Here is a 17,777-nt window from a genome sequence, read left to right as displayed (position 1 = left end):
TTTTCTGCCTTGTGCTACATATTAAGAAAGGAGAAAGAGGCAAGGGGATGTTTGATTAGAATCAAAATACTTTTATTCGCCTCAGAAATATTGCCATTTCTTTCTTTTGATGCCTCAGTTTAAAGGAAGGAAAAAGACAAAGTGGGTGCCTGCTGCTGCACTGCTTCTGTTATCACCACAGTAGCTGCCATAATTGCACTTTCAATGTCTGTGTCTGCCTCCACCGCTGAGACTGTTACTAAAGTAATTATAGCAGCATTGACTTTTCTAGCCTTTTTCTAAGCCTTGTCTGTGACATGCATTTAAAGTGTTTTACTCTACCTGCTTCCAGGCAAGACCAGGCACTTTGCTTGAGGAGGAGTAACAGCCCCAAGTGAGCTCTTGATTCCTACACAGCATTTCCAACTTGAGCGAGAAGCAAGGCAGGGCACAGGCACTACCTGTGCACTTGTCTTCTCCACTGCCTGTGAACAGGGCAGGGCACAGTTGAGTCAACACGTTCAGGTCACAGCTGGTGGCATCAGAGAAACTCCTCTGCTGAGCAAGGGAGAACTAAGGGATTAGTCTCAGATACACCATTAGGGAGGTGGAATTGCTGGGTGGAACTCAATGAGATCTCTTGTCACTTAGGTTACATAATGCCAAAGGTCTGTTTGGGCCCCTAATGTGGAGAAATGCGAATTTAGTAGTTAATGACAAAGTGGGAAATTAAAACACTGGAAACATCTCCAGCTTTCTCTGGTTCCTCAGTAGATTAATGATTTTGTCTGTGTACCAGGTTGCAGTAGCCTCCGGTATATGTCCTATGAAGAGTTTGAAGAGATCCCTAATCCTGTGTTAGGAACCTTCATTAAATAAAGAGGCATTACTCCCATTTATGGGAGTTATATTTGCTCTTCCAAAATTGGCATGCCTTAGACTTCTACGTTTTCCAGAACATGCAGATTTGGAAATTTAAATACTTGATTTAGTGGTGGACTTGCTTTGAATCTATGATCTTAATGGCCTTTTCCAACCTAAATGATGCTGTTTCTACGGTCCTACAAACAAATTTCTAGACGAGAGAAAAATGTCAAAACTTTTTTCATTAGCGTAAAAATCAAGGTTTGTAGGCTCCACGGGTGAACAAGGAAAGTCAGTCATGGTTCATAGTCTTTCTGTTTGGCTCATGTCTGTGCACTTGTTTCTTTGCTCTTGGGATTGTTTGTGCTCTCTTGTGCTTGATACGGTTTTATGTTCTTCGCTGGAACCCACTTTGGACCTTCATCTGTAGAAACACAAGTAAATTCTTTACCCCAGGTTATTAGTCAAAAAGGACCTTCAGTATGTCCTGTCTCAGGGTTTCCAGTTAAAACAGGGGAATTTTCTTTCAATTTTACCTGTGTATTATTTGAAAAATGACAAAAAATTGGTGGATCAGGTTCTGCAAAAGAACTATTCAAAAAATTAAAAACATATAAAGCTTTGCTCAACCTCATCTGTGGTGTCACCTCTGTTCCCCCTTCTGTGGATTAAGAATGTGGTTTAGGGTGTGATGTGTCTTTTTAACAATGGCTTGGATTGTGGGGGAGAAAGGAATATTAAAAGTGTGGTGAACACCCTAAGTCCATCAAAAATGTGGTTAATTTTTGGGCTGTATATGTGGGACTATTGTTTGTTTTTATTTTTTTGGGAACACTTCATGAAGCAAATGCTTGCAAAAAATGTTGACAGACATGATCAGTTGTTTCTCTTGTGTGGACAGAGGCAAAGACTGTGCTTGAGAAAATGTCCATTGACACATGGATAGTTTTATATTTCTCAAAGGAAGGGTATTTAGTAATATCTGTTTGCTGTAATTGCAGGTTTTGCAAGTCCTGTGGAGACAGGAGATTGCACAAGTTGACAAATTAGGGCAAGTATTCATGACAACTTTCACTTGACTTTTAGAGATACTAAACATCTCTATAAGTGTCTGTGCATTTTGGTGAAAAAAGGCATGACTCAATTTTGCTTGTTCAAAAATTTTTGGCAAGATGTTTGAAACAACCATTTGTAGTTTGTTTGCTCTTGCATTTTCTTTTGTTAGAAATTTTGGAAGCAAAGAATGAGCCCTAATATGGAAAACAAAGTAAGGTTTACAGTAATTTCACGATTATAAACTGCACCATTTTGACTAAAATTTTGGTCCGAACCCAAAGTGCGGCTTATAATCAGGTGCGGCTTATATACGGACAAAGAACAAAAAGATGCTGTTTTAGTTTGGAGGACAGGTGTCTGCTGAGAAAGGCAGGAGCTTCTCTTTGAAATGGAGAATGTAAACCCCCTCCCTCCAAATTAGTATAATTTTGAAATCAAACGGCTCTCAGGCAAAGATATGGAAATTAGGAATAACAGTTCTTTACTAGGGAAATTAAAATAGAAATACAGTACTACAAAGAAACAAACTCCAAACCCTGACAAAGTCAGAGTACAACCTGACACCCTGTCAGGCAGGGTGTTGGTAGCAGTCTCATTCAATGGTGGCTGCAGTCCCCTTGCAGTGACAGATGTGATTCAGTTGGAGCAGTGGTCCTGTAGAAGGTGCAGTTTCCCTCCGGAGGTCCAGTGATGATGTGGAGAAATCGGGTTTTCCTCTAGAGTCCAGTGGAGAAAGGGGCTACCTTAGTGTCCCAAAACCTCTGTTTTTATTTTGGTAAGAAATGTTGGGCTCTTCCCCTTGGCTGGAGCAACTTCCAATGGGATGCAGTAATTTTATCAGTCACACAGTGGGACTCAATGGGCCATTAGCAGAAAATGGCTCACTGGAGGAAGGATGGGTTGTGAAAAGATAAAGAACAATGCCCCGCCTGGTTTCAATGGATGGCGCATTAGCAGAATATCTGCCGTTGAGATAAGGATCACTGCCCCCACCCTCAACAGATGGTGATAGAATAGACACCTTTTATCACACTCTGTATTGTAACGTTCGGCTTATAATCAGGTGCGGCTTATGTATGGACAAAGAAGGAAAAGTTGCTGACACCCAGAAGTACGGTTTATGTGCTGCAAAGTTATAAAAAGACATGAAAGCTAACAATATAGGGTGTTATTATTAAGATCTTTTAATATCGAGTCCTTTATTCTTCTAGTTACATTGGCAACATAAGCAGAATTTGTAATTAAATTGAAAGGCTCAGAAAAAAGCTGCACAGTTTTGACCACTGTGGCTAATTCAGTAATTTGAGGAGAGTCTTTCAGTGTTTGAATATCTGATTCTCATGTTTTCGTTGTTTGGTTTAACCACAGTATTACTGATTTGTGGGTTTTGCTAGATTCATTGGTGAAGGGAGTTACAGTATTTAAAGGCTTTTTACTTAGCATAGGTTTTTCTCTAAAGCTCAATTTATGACTTGAGTAATGAATAGAACAAATGCTGGAAAATTTAATAATGCATTTTGTAAATTATTTGAATTTTGTAATGCCTAATCAAAGTAATCTTTTTTTACAGGTAAATAAATAATTGCAAAATCTCGTCTTGCTAAAGTTAACAATCTTCTTTTGGCTTTGATTACAATTTATGCTATCATTTCTATAGTTTTAAAAATTGTTTTCAGGGACAATTTTTATGGTATTTCCCACAATGGTACATTTAGGTTTAGGAGTTCCCAGTGTAATATTTGAATATATGAATATTTATAGCAAAGAACATAAAGTGCAGTGGGAAAAGACAACTTATTCCAAACTTCTCTGTACATTTTTCTTCATTTTCTTTTCTTGCCCAGGCATTACATATGCCTATTAAGAATTTTATATACCTCGTTTCTTTTAGTGCTACCCAGGATTTTTAGAAGACACCTCATTACTCATTGATTTCTGGAACATGAACATTCACTTGATCAATGTCAAGTAATAAAGGTTGCCATAGTTCTGTCTTAGCTGACATGAAAACAACTAATGATTTCATTAACAAAATAGATTAAAAGCGGCAATAATCAGTGACAGCTCATTCTGTAGTGGCATCTGTATTGATGCATCTCTAGTGCCTGAAACACTAGACAATTTTGTTTTATTAAATGGAGTTAAAAGAGATTGACATTATCCTGTCTCCTTTAGGTTCCTTCTGAAACTGTTAGTAGTGTGTCAAGCCCAGTACTGTTCTCATAACAAAATGCTATTAACACTATGTATTTCAGTGGTAGATTATCATGAGGTCTCTGAAGGGCCGTTTATTTTAGTTTCAAATATATTTTCCATTTATAATATAAAACATATCTGGAAACTTTTCTTTATCTTGAAGCTGATTACACTGTTTGTACCTAAGTATGAAATCATACATTTTCACTTCTGAGAGAAGCAGAGCTGTGTGTCAGGTGCAGGGCTTTGGGATGTGACTAGGAGCCACACATATACCAGCGCCCATGTGAAAATGAAATTAATCTGTGGAAATTAGTTCTAATGGTGCCTAGACATTTGGAACATCTCAGGTTAAGAGCAGTAAATGCACGGGTTAAGATCCCAACATTCAATGAGATACACAGACCACAACATTCTGATTCTAATATATTGCAGCCTCAGATCTGACCTGCTTCAGCCATCATGAGCATGAGTCAGTGGATTGTCTGGGCACAGGCTAGGAGTTCTGCCATACAACACTGAAATATTAAACAGATTTCTCTTGGCTGCTCTTCAGAAATAAATGAAAATTTGAGATGTAATGTAATTTGAAAAAAAGAGTCAATTTATTAATGATAAGGGCTGTTCCCTTATGTTAACTGCAGACTAAAAAAAGAGAGTAAGTCATCTTTTGCATCGATTTTGCAATTTTAAACACCTTGACATCCACAAGAACACTTACAAAGACAGAAAAATTTATATAAATCATACACTACATAATACAGTAATAGAATCAAATCCCTAGCAATTTTACTAATTCTGGGTCATCTATTTAGGTATGGATGTTGACACACATTATTATAGTGACATCCATTGGACCCAAATCATCTTAAATTGTCATAAGTTCCTTGTTAGAACACTATTTGGCAAGAAAAGTCCAGTACTTTATGTTTAATATTCAGTATATCAGAAATTATCCAGTATATCTAGCAGATAAATTATGGCTAGTTACAGCAGACTGTGATAGATACGCACTTATTAATTGTTAGCAACAATCAGTTAAATGCAATTTTTAAAAATGTCAGTCTTTTAACTTATTGCAAGTAAGTCAAGACACTTCTACTCAGTTTTCATATGTGCCTGTTATCACTGCAGCAGAGGAAACACTAGCAGAGAGGCCATGGGCAAGCTGCAACAGCTGAGAATGTTTTCCAGTTTCTGATCAGAGTTGAAATGCAGGAGCAGTTCCAGGTCTGCATCAGAACCATGTACACTGCAAACCTGATCTTTGACATTAGCAGGAGAAAGCACTCAGCACACTGTGACTGAGTCTGAGCAGGCTGAGGCTTGTTTTTACAGCTTACAGGGGTCACTGGCCACCGCCCAACCTGTTTTAGAGTGATGGCAAACTGTATGTGTTTAAGACCCGAGAGCCCCAGGAACTCTATGTGCAATGAGTAACAGTCATCTGGGGCAACACATCTTGGAGGAGTCAGGGCCAACTTTCAAACCTCAGCTGGGAAGCAACAGGAAAGAAGCAAACTGTGTTAAGAAAATAACCCCACATAGACCTTAGCGCTAGGAGAAAGAAGCTCCATGTTGATGGCTTTCATAAACCTAGAGAAGGCCCTGGAATGCCTTTGTTTTACTGGAAGAAAATCTAAGTGTGATTCAGACACAACAGCTTTTTCTCCAAAGACATCAGATGAAATGAGGGTGAGCCATACAGAACATCAGGATTAAAGGATGCAGCACTGCAGGATATGCACATGAAGAGATAAGCCTAAAAACAGCCAGATTGGCTGAAAGAAAAAATTCACTCCACAGAAAGCTCTACCTACCCTTATTAGATAACATTTTAGAAAACAACTCCCTGTAATTAAATTGAAAGTGGTATGCAGATAAGTTTCACTTTCTCTTCTATGCAACAGCTTTAACAGCTTGTCCAAGGTCACATAAAAAGGATGAACTGAACCCATCTCTTTCAAGCCCTATATAACCATATAACATTTAATGAACTTGCCAGTCATGGCACCACTATTCATCTTGTATTGATGCTACAGCTGCTGCTCAGACGTGCTAGTTATCACCTTTTGAAAGTTTCCCACTTTGTTTCCTTCCTTTAGTTGAATACCACTCTGGCAGTAAAACTCACCTAGGCATGTAGTAACAGGACCAGGGAGAATGGCTTCAAGCTGAGAATAAGTTTAGATTACATATCAGGAAGAAATTGTTTGCTGTGAGGGTGATGGGGCACTGAAACTGGTTGCTCAGGAAGGTTGGGGATGTCCCATGCCCAGAAGTGTTCAAGGTCAGGTTGAATGGGGCTCTCAGCAGCCTGGTCTATTGGAAGGTGTCCCTGACCATGGAAGGGGGTTGAAATGAGATGGGCTTTAAGGTCCCTTCCAACCCAAGCCATTCTATGACGCTTTGACTGGTCGGACCTACGTGATTTAATGGGGACTGTTGTCTCTCCATGTAGCTAAAATAAAAATAGTTTTACTTAAGGGTTATATTGGAAATCTCTGATGTATATGGAGGAATCATAATAATTTCAAAAAGTAACAGAAGACACAGCTTGAAGGATATTGAGGACAGGAAACCGCTCAAAATTTGCATTGCTCTAGCTTGTTATCTCTATTCCTTGTCAATCACTTTACAGAACAGGAAGACATGAGAGTAGCCTTGTAATGGATGTGCCCCTGGTGTTATGCAGCTATATCATATCACTTGCTTTTCTAAAAATGAAATAACTCTGTCCAGCATCCTGAGTAATGCTCTTTGGTGTGAGAGAAAGGTGTCTGAGTAGGTTAAACTTTAACACATCTCTAACACATCTCTAAGAGAGAGCTGACTTCACCTCATCTTGGGAAGTCTGCACAGTCTTCTTCCACAGGATAAGTCATCATTAGCTTTTATAAGCCAGGATGGGCCATAAGGTCTTCCAAGTAATTTGGACTGAGATTTCTTATCAAAACAGCCGTTGGTCACATTTCTGGCAATGGCAATGGCAATTCCTGAAACACGAGTACATTTAAGCAAAAGTCACTGAGCAATGTGAGCTTTTGAAATGTTCTGCAAAGTCAGAAACTAATTCTCAGGAGTAGGTGTACTTGAACCCACTGTAGCATTAGCAAGTTCCTGATTCCTGAATCTGCCTGCACTGAGGTGAAAATTCCCTCACCCTACAAAGCTGTAATGAATTGTACACATTGAGAGCACATGGCACATGAACTGAGGTCAGAGGAGAGAGACTGAGGTTTGATTGTTGGCATTAATGTGTAAATATAGGGTATACAGTGAGAAAGTGCCTGTGTATCACAGACAGCTTGTCTTTTATTTCTCTGGCTCTTATAGCCACAGACACAAGAAATCATAGCAACCACAAACCTAATAAAGGGGGAGAAACTGACAACTTTCTATGATGTCTCAGAGACAAAATGTTTATATGCATGAAACAAAGATTCAACAAAAAATGCTAATAATTGAGAGTACTACCACTGAATCAAAATTTGTATGAAATTTTTTTCAGATGGGTACACATCATCACATGGAGATTCTGGATGTAGTCAGGGCTTTTAAGTCACATACAGTCATTTTCTAGTAAAGTAAAAAATTCATGTAGCTACATAAATACATTTCACACCTACCTACCCAGATAACAAGTTTCACATATTGTCTCTACCACACATCTAACCCCACTCAGCATCAAGAATGAAAATAGAGTTAAGAGAATTAAATGAGAACATTGTGTCAAAAGGGGACTGCAGTAAAAGTAAGTAATTTCCTTTGGAATTCACACCTACTTGAATGTGTAATTTTACACAGATGGAAATTTGCTGAAGTTTTATAAAGAACAGCTCCTTAGCAGTGTTCTCATGGGGAACAAAAGAAACACAGTGTGATTTACGTATACAGAATTTAAATCACTAAAATACTGAGCAATAAAACATTGCATAAGCAGTGGGGTGGCATAGATATTTTACCATTCCTTAGTCTTTCACATGCTCTTTGAAATCTTCTAATCTTTCTCATTTAAAGAGTCTCACATGGACAGGACATGCACCAATGAGAACAAGTGCACTGCAGAACTAAGGACTTGCTTGTCTTTGTCCTTGGTTCATGAAGTGACATCCCTGTATTCCTAAGTTCATACCTGGTTCATTCTGATCAGCATTTAAGAATGCATTTCGCTTTAAGGATATGCTTAAGTAATACTGAATTTGCAAAATTTAATTTGCGTGGTCCTAAACAGAGCAGATTTCCCAGGTCTAGTACCAAGTCTCTAAAGTAACAAACAGCTCACAAAAGTCTGTCTGTCCCTAAGTCACGCACTGCTCACACCATAAAGCTCAAGTACACAGTATTGCAGAAATACAAGCTCATATTCTGTAGGCAGCAATTTATTTTTTCTTGTTATTTTATCACTAGCACCTACAACTAACTGAAGTTACCTGAGGCTTCATAAAGTCAGCCTTCTACTGCCTATCCCCTCTCATGTAGTTCTCTTTCAACATCCTGATACTGTACTTTGACTACTAGAAACAAGAAACCATAGATAAAACTGCCCAAAATATGGCTTGGCTATTGTTTCAATTATTTTTCCATACTGTTTCTTTAGAAAGCATTCAGGAAATTCTACCTTTTGATGATGCACATTCATCCTAGAAGGAAAAATGTCTTCAGACCTGACTCCCTCCACTTACTTATATATTTGTTTTAGATTTTTCAAAGCCATGCATGTTCACTTATGTTGCTATGCTACTAGTGTACTAGTACTATGGTTACCAAAGCAACAGGTAATAGCCCTGTGTGTATGTGTAACATGTCAATAACATCAACACTCTGAACATAGCATCAAATACTTTATGTCCAGGTGTTCTGGTAATCCCTAGACAATTAATTATTTAATTCTACAACTTTGCTATTGCAAATTGTCTGTGCCATTTTGGGCTATAACTGCATGTGTTTCAGAAAGTGCTGCTCTCAGTGCTAGAAAACCAAGACTTCAGTTTACAGTGCAAAATATTCATGGGAGTGCTGAGTAAGGAGCAGTTTATGTATTAACCAGTTATTTATGGCATCCCTTGAAGAATTCCTAATCCCTGTAATCCACATTTTGGAGAGAAGAAGGCAAACTATTAGTTTCACTATTATCTCCTTGAGCCATTATAGTGTTCTGAACAAACCTCTGCTAAAAGAAATTTCAAAGATGCATGCCAAGTGCCCACTAAAGCCACTTGATCAGTCTCCTCCTCACCCGGACAGGGGAGAGAAAACACAACAAAAGGTTCATGAGTCAGTATAAGGGCAGGGAGGGATCACCCATTGATTGTGGTCATGGGCAGAATAGACTTCATTGCCAATCAAATCAGAGTAGAATAATGATAAACATAAATCTTAACAACCCTTCCACCTATCTCTTCTTTCTTCCAAACATCAACTCCCAAATTTTCTACCTTTCTCTGTCAGTGGCGCAAGGGTTAGGGAAATTACTGCCATTCCCTTTTGACATAATCCTGTCATCTTGATAATCTAGTCCAACCTCACTAAACACATTTTTCCAGGTGCATAAAAACATGTCATGTACGGCAACAAACAGTTTTTGTACAATTTTGGCTTGCATTCCTGGAAACAAACAGCCCAAAATAATAGCAAAGTTCTGAGCTTTGAACAAGTAGAAATGTGGGAGTGACATAACACCATGAACACGTCAATCCTGATCTCCTGTGGAATAATGAATTTTTTTTCCATGGTTAAGAAAGAAAGGTCAACTGTCAACTTTGTACAACTACAAAATGACTGCCCGAGTCTCCAGGGAGATTCAGCAAATATGGGGCAATCAGGGCTGAGAGAAGACTGTGAAAACACCTTCCTTCTCAAGGCAAATACAAGAGGAGAGGCTTGTGAAGGCACACCAATTTATCAGGCTCTCACTGCAAGAAGTTTTAAGGTAATGACTAGGGAATTACAGGCAGATCCTTCAGAACTGCAGAATGAAATGGGAATGGAGAAGGAATTTGATGACAGTATAGAAAAATCAAATCTGTAAATGTTCTAAACCAGATGTTCATTCCTTTGCAGAAGGGGCACACTTCCCATTCTGAAAATGGAAAAGGTATCTGACTTGATCAGAAGTGTCTCCAAGAAATTACTCTTGTTTGTCACTGCAGATTTGGGTTATTTACACATTTCATTACCTTCTGAAAATAAAGAATACACTACCAGACAGAATTGTGGCAGAAATGGCGGTTCAGAAAAAAACAGCAATTCCAGGGAAAACTATAAATAATCAGGATATCTCTGAATGATAAACTATGTGTTCAGTTCTTAATTGTACTGAAAGATGTTTGAAAATTCATGTCACTTGTATATATAAATTTCAGGATTCCCTTCAAAAAAATTTGCCCAGGCTCCAAAATATTTCCTTTGACAAAGTGTCCTAGTTTGGAGGACAGGTGTCTGCTAAGAAAGGCAGGAGCCTCTCTTTGAAATGGAGAATGTAAACACCCTCCCTCCAAATTAGTATAATTTTGAAATCAAACGACTCTCAGGCAAAGATATGGGAATTAGGAATAACAGTTCTTTACTAGGGAAATTAAAATAGAAATACAGTACTGCAAAGAAACAAACTCCAAACCCTGACGAAGTCAGAGTACAACCTGACACCCTGTCAGGCAAGATGTTGGTAGCAGTTTGATTAAATGGTGGCTGCATCCTCCTGCAGTGACAGATGTGATTCAGTTGAAGCACTGCTCCTGCAGAAGGTGCAGTTTCCCTCCGGAGGTCTAGTGGTGATGTGGAGAAATCCAGTTTTCCTCTGGAGTCCAGTGGAGAAGGGGCTGCCTTGGTGTCCCAAAACCTCTGTTTTTATTTTGGTAAGAAATGTTGGGCTCTTCCCCTTGGCTGGAGCAACTTCCAATGGGATGCAGTAATTTTATCAGTCACACAGTGGGACTCAATGGGCCATTAGCAGAAAATGACTCGCTGGAGGAAGGATGGGTTGTGAAAAGATAAAGAACAATGCCCCGCCTGGTTTCAATGGATGGCCCATTAGGAGAACATCTCCCACGGAGATAAGGATCACTGCCCCCACCCTCAACAGATGGTGATAGAATAGATACATTTTATCACATCCTGTATTGTAACCCCAGACACAAAGGCATTAATAATAATAAATCAGCATCTAGAATCTGATTCTTGAACCCTCTGCTTCAGGAACACAGTTTGAGACAGCTGCAAATTCTGCTCATAGATGATCTATGCCCTCTTATTTTTGAGACTGGTTTCCACATACCTGAGAACCATAAAGATGTCTAAAGGATGGCAAAAGTAGCAGATCAACAGAAATGGGCTGTTGTCAGCTCTGACAGAAATTACTCCAAATTTTGAAGATTTCTGACTCTCTCTGGCAGAAGCGTAAGTGAATAATGTTTCACTCATTAGCACTACATTCATTAGGTAATTTAAATGCCACAGGTGGGCTCAGTGCTTTCCAATGCACACATGAAAAATCAGTAAGTCTCCACAGAAACAAGCAAGCATTACACTATGCAATTTTGCCCTCTAGACCGATTTTTAGATGTTATATATAAATAGAAGGAAAGGAAGCTCTTTACAATGGTGAAGTGATTATTATAATCACCGTATCCAGCAGATGTGACATTAGCAAGAAGATCTTAGAGAGTTTGTTTATCATTTAAATAAATCCAGTGTTGCTTTAAATTAACCTGGTGGCAATCTTCAAGCTGTGCTGCAGACTCCATAGAATTTATAACAAAAACAAAGATGTGTTTCAGACATACAATTTGCCTGCTTTAGATCCCATTTCAGTTTAGTAAGTTGAGAATGATTTCAGAATGAATTAGCAGTGCCTGCACACATTCTTTAGTCAAAAAAAGGGAATTACCAAGAGGACAGAGTTTTGACAGCTTTATGCAGGTTGACATTCACCACTGAACTTCTGGAGCAAATTGCTACAATTTCCATTAAGTTTTGTTGATGTGCTATTCCATGGCCTTCTGACTTTGTTACAGACTTTCTCTGCTAAAACGATACAGGTGTTTAACCACAGGTAGTGAGCCCCAAAATGCTCTACCTTATGAAAGAGATCATGAGCTTTTATCAGTGAGTGAGCACGCATATAATTGTAATTAAGTAAAAAATTCAACTAAGTTATGGAATTAATTAGATAGGAACATTTTAAACCTTCCACAGTTTAATTAATTTTAAAGTAACTCATAGAACCAGTAAGTCTACTTTTGCATTAACAAAAGTGCACCAATTTTTAAACTCCTCTTGCCTTACTCTCCCTGGCTTTAAACTCCTCTTGCAGCTTCAGAAACCCCTCCTGAAACAATAGATAGGTTTCCAGCTCTTCTAAGGTAATATTTACCTATTCTCTACACCGAGGCATAAAATTTGAAAATATTTTTATTTCAATTTAACTTAAAACTGTCCTGTTGGGGTTTTTTTTCCAAAAGCCATGCTGTTCTTCACAATACAGAGTACTTAAGCAGGAGCAATTAAATTCCAGTTAAGTAGCTCAGACACAAAGTCACACTGCTACCACTATATTTGTACTAGTATATTAAACAGCATCAAGATATTTGGCCACAATTACCCACATTATTTAATCATTAACATACTCTTTGGCATAATTTTGGCCCATGACAACACTTGGGTTCAAGGAAAAGCAGATCTGGTGGTTCTTACCAGCACCCAGCTTGGACTCAGCTATCCTGAGAAAAAGTAGTGCCAATTACCTGCAGGGCTAAGGAACAGTCTCTCCACAAAATTAGCTACAAAACTTACATGCCTTGATATAAAAATCCAGTCTTCTCTACAGCACAAGTCGCAGGGGATTGAGATTGTATCTCAGGAGACAATCAAGACAAGCAAAAGAACTGCAAAACTCACAATATGCTATAGCAGCCTCCAACTCTCTAAAAATAAATAAACAGAAAACCAAACCCCTGTCACCTAGTGGCTGGAAAGTCAGCTTGGGGTGCTCTTTGTATCCTGCAATAGCAGCCAGGAGATCCTGCTGCCCTGGGAGGTAAAAAGACCAAAGAGTACAAAGGGACACCTGACCTTGGGCAGGATCTCTGATCCCCCTCAAACCTCCTGTTAGGAAAGTAAGCAAATCCCTACAGATTATTCAAGTAAAAGTGGTTTTCCTTTAAGGCCATTACACTACAACCAAAAAGAATACCAACAGGCCATTGGATAAATAAATGTGAATCTGACCCAGAATTCCAGTTTTCAGGGCATTTGGCTGCGAGAAAGCAACCCCAAACTTGAGGCTCTGCTGCCTGGATAGCTGATCAGTTACATTCAAGTTCTTCACTGATGGAAAACACAGAAGCAGTCCCTGTCCCAGGCAATTTCCTGTCACCCACTCCTCGGGTGAAACTTGGGAAGTCCCCTGACTTCCCCAGTCTGGATAACTCAGGCACACAGGCTCCTTTTTTTCTTCTGGTCCTTTGGTCACAAACATTCAAAACACAGTTTCAGGAAAATGAGACAGAGGACATCACTTCTTTCAAGCAAGGGAGGAATTAGGTATAAGGCTACTGTCCCCAAGAGCACCAACACCCCAGCCCACCTCAGTGCCAGTTTTTAAGAGTACAAAGCTGATCCTCACAAGAGTACTCCAGGCTGCACACACAGCCTTTCCTTCTCTACCCTGACAGCCTAAGAGGGCAGGGTAAAGAGGCAGAAGACAGGCACAACTGAGCAAAGGGGTGCAGCTGTTTATGTGCCTCAAGGGGCTGCTCACTACCAGGAGATGGCTCCAAAGTGACTCCACGAGAAAAATCCAGACTCGTTTCAAACCCACCCCTTTCGTGCCTTTCGTCACTCTTCTGCTCTTCAGGGATTTGCAAGCTGTTCACATGATCAGTCCATTGCATGGCTTTTGTTTGCCTTTGGGAACAGTGCAACTGAAGACAGCCTTGCACTCTCTCAGTACATCTCTGTTTCTCATCTCTCACTTAGGCAGTCTCCCAAAGTTGTAGGAAACCAAAGCATTTCCATGAGGGAGTGGGGTGAGATGGAGTGGCAGGTTCCATGGAACACAGACATGTGTTTCACCTGGGTTGGTGAAACAAGGACAACGCCCTTTGGTGCAGTGAGGACCCAAGCTGTGCCTTCAAATCCCTAAAATTATTCTGCCTGGGTGTTAGTCTTGCATAGGAACAGCATCAGCAATAAGTAGTATCTGACCTTGCTGGCAGTGCAAACGATGGAGAGAGCAGCTGAAAAAGCTCCATATTTTCACCTCTTGAGTGGTCTGTTGAGGTAGTGACAAAAGCTCCCTGGAGGAGAAAGAAAAACCGTTTCAGTGAAAAAACATATTTTCAAGGTCAGTGATGAAGTTTCAGAATATTATATTATGAAAACAAAGTGAAAAAGAAAGATGCAGCAATATGCACAATTCACTCTGTGTCAACAAGGACCAAACTCTTTATTGAAATCTATAACAAAGGGGTTAATAAGCTCTACAAAATGCTATGTACTTTTCAGTTGAATGCACCATTCAAAAGTTTCAGCTTCCTGGAAGATGCTCCTGAAAAATTCCCCAAAGCAAAGAGAAAAAAAAGATACTCTCTGATTAATTATTTGTTGCATGACTTCAACTGCTGCAACCACTATGTTTCCTTAAGCATTACCCAAGAAGCAGCCAAGCAGTGAACAGGTCTCTGTGCTAGTCATTGTAGTTCTGTGTGGCACCTGGGCTCAACCTTATTTTGGATCCAGAGAAAAAAATTGCAGTAAATCACTTCCATGGGGCTATAGATGAGCTTTGATTCATTTGTCCGTAGGTAACCAGCACAAACAGCATAATACAAACATGATAGTGGTGAACCAGACAAATTATACGTTTACATTATGATGCACAAACTTTCATTTTGTAGAGCATTTTTAAATATCCTAAATATGACGCTTAAGAGTTCAGTATTTTTTTTCCTTAGCGACTTTTTAATGTTGTTCAAAATACAGGACTAATCAGAGATAAAACAAGCATTCAGAGATGTTTGAGACTGCTCCCACCTTCTGATCCAGAACTTTGTAATTTGCTTTTCAAGTTACTCTGACCAGATTTCTGAGTTCAGTTCACATGAAACAATAAAAGTAAACCAAATACTGTAATTTTTTGCTTTACTGAAAAGGTTTAAGGCTGCTTTGGAGGTTGTAAGAAACACAATGAAGAAGAGAAAGAAAATAGCTTGTGTTTTAAAATAAACCAAAATGGTCACAGAGCAATAAATGCACAAAAAGCAATATGTCAAAATGTGGACTAAAAAACTAATGCCAACAGAATCACACTTACTCTAAATGTCCCCTTAGTACAAAGATAAAAAGCAAAGGCTGGACTTGACAAGGCTGAGAATAAGTTTGACAAGCTTAGACAAGAAATGTAAGATGACCTTGGCTACACTGATTTGAGTAAGCAGATGTACACAGATGGCCAAAAGAAAAATATGTGACTACTTTCAAGTATAAAATATTCCTGGGACTGTAGAGACAATCTTGCTGCTTATAAATGATATTTGAAGAGTCAAACTAGATGTCACAATGTAAAAAATGCCAAACATTATCTTCAGAAAAAAATCTAAAACATCACAGTGTAAACACAAAAATACCTGGCACTGGGTAGAAGATATCCAATCATAATAGCAGTAATTCAGATAAAACAAGAAGTAATAGAGCCCTTGTTCCCTGCCCTTCCTTGGTACAATAGGAAAGAGGCTATATTTGGATGACAGTGGAAATTTTTACATATATCTCTTTCTGCAATTGACTTAATGCAGAAAAATCACTTAATAGCATTGAAACTAATACATTAAATTTCAGAAAAAAAAATTATTCAGAATAAAGTAGATTAATTGCTAGCATTTTACAGTGAAGGTGAAGGATGTGACTCTTGGATCTCTGTTTAGATATCCTCAGCTACAAGGTCCACCAACTGTTTTGTTGAATGTCCCCCTAAAATTTTCTTAGGCCTCACCTTGCAATGATTTCACTCGATGGTTTTCTTAAGCAGCACTGTAAGAGAGCACTGTGCTCTCTTTTAAAAGTGCATGAGCACTTGAGTGTTTCTGTTGTGCATGTTTCCTTGCCACACCAGTAACACACTCATCACCCAGTCTGTTTGGGTTTCAAAGACCTGCAGTGGCAGAGCCTTTCATGTACCCCAGTTTTTCTGCAGGTATTTAGATCAGCTTCAAGACAGATGGAGGTACAAATGTTATCACACTGCCCAGAGGTATGCATGCTTCAAATAAATTTCAAATCATGACTTCTATTCTCCCACCTACCAAGAACTGCAGAGAGCTTTTTGTGCTGGAGAAATATTTCACTTATGGCTTTCATTTATTAATTAGAAATCTGCAAAAATGAGAGGATAATTTTTGATATTTTGGTTTGCAGAACTTCTCTCTACAGTAGTAAGCCCTCACAATTAATCATTCATTATAATTTGCTCATTCAGAGTATGTGGATGATGTGCCATTATAGTTAAGGGTTTTCTAACTCAAGAGTGACTTGCATTGCTAAAAATATGCAGGAGGTAAACAGACTAAATAGATACTTTATCCTGTGTGTTGCGCTTGCTCTTTTGGGGAAAAAAAAAAAAAAAAAAAAAAAAAAAGACTGCAGGAGTTTCATAGTGTGCAAGCATTTTTAAATTAATAAAAGCCCGACAACATCTCAGAGGTAATTTTGCTTTTTCTTTCTTGAAAACACCAGAAAATCTGTTTGTTTCCCCCAAAAATTATCAAAGCACTTTTCAGCAGGAGATCATCATGATTTTAGGTCAAGCTTCCTTAGATTTACTTGCAAGCCAACTTTGCATCATTCATATGTAGCAAATGTATCATCAGTCCACTGTTTTATTTCTACAGTTCTGAATTTAAACTATTTTCAATCTGTTTTCCATTAAAAAAGCTAATTTTTGTGGTCTAAGTGAGCCTCCAAATGAATTTTTGTTCTAATTCTAGAGTTATACATTAATCATTGCTGAAATTATTATGGCTAACTATAGAGTTTTCTAATCATAAGTGCTGTGAAAATTCGTAACTTGCATATGACTAAAGGAAAATAATGTCTTCAAATGCCAAACTGCTAAAGGGTTCTTGCCAACATTCTTCACAGCCCTATCAGGTGGTATGTTTTAATTTCTGTTAACAGGAAGATGCCATTAAGAACTTTAAAGCAGCTGGGTAAGGATTACTAGAATGTAGCCATGGTAACGTGATAAATGACCCTTGCTTTTCCCATAGCTTTTAAGACTCTGGAAAATTAACTGGGGTAAAAATGCAAAAGCATGCCTGCACCATCAGACAGTGAGGATGGGGATTAGTGGTAGCTAGGGCATGAACAAAGATGGACAAACATCAACCACCGAGCCTATTCCAAAAGATAACTAATTTAAAAGAGAAAATTCTGTAGTTTGCTGCAGGTTTGACATCTAATTCTAGTGACAAGATATGTGTTGGTACCATATAAACATTCTAACTGAAATATCACATACCCAGGTTTCTGCCTCATTTTTATTTTTAGGGGAATCAGGAGAAGAAGAAGCAATGAAGAATGGGATGGGAAGGGGAGAAAACAGCTGCAATTTCAGCTCCATCTCTGGAGCACAAAGCATAAAAGATATTCTATACTGATCTGAACATAACATTTGCAGCCTAAGA

The sequence above is a fragment of the Catharus ustulatus genome, chromosome 5, assembly GCF_009819885.2.
Source record: "Catharus ustulatus isolate bCatUst1 chromosome 5, bCatUst1.pri.v2, whole genome shotgun sequence".
NCBI classification, from domain to species: Eukaryota; Metazoa; Chordata; class Aves; order Passeriformes; family Turdidae; genus Catharus; species Catharus ustulatus.
The sequence above is the reverse complement of the archived record's forward strand: the minus strand, read 5'-3'. Positions refer to the sequence as shown.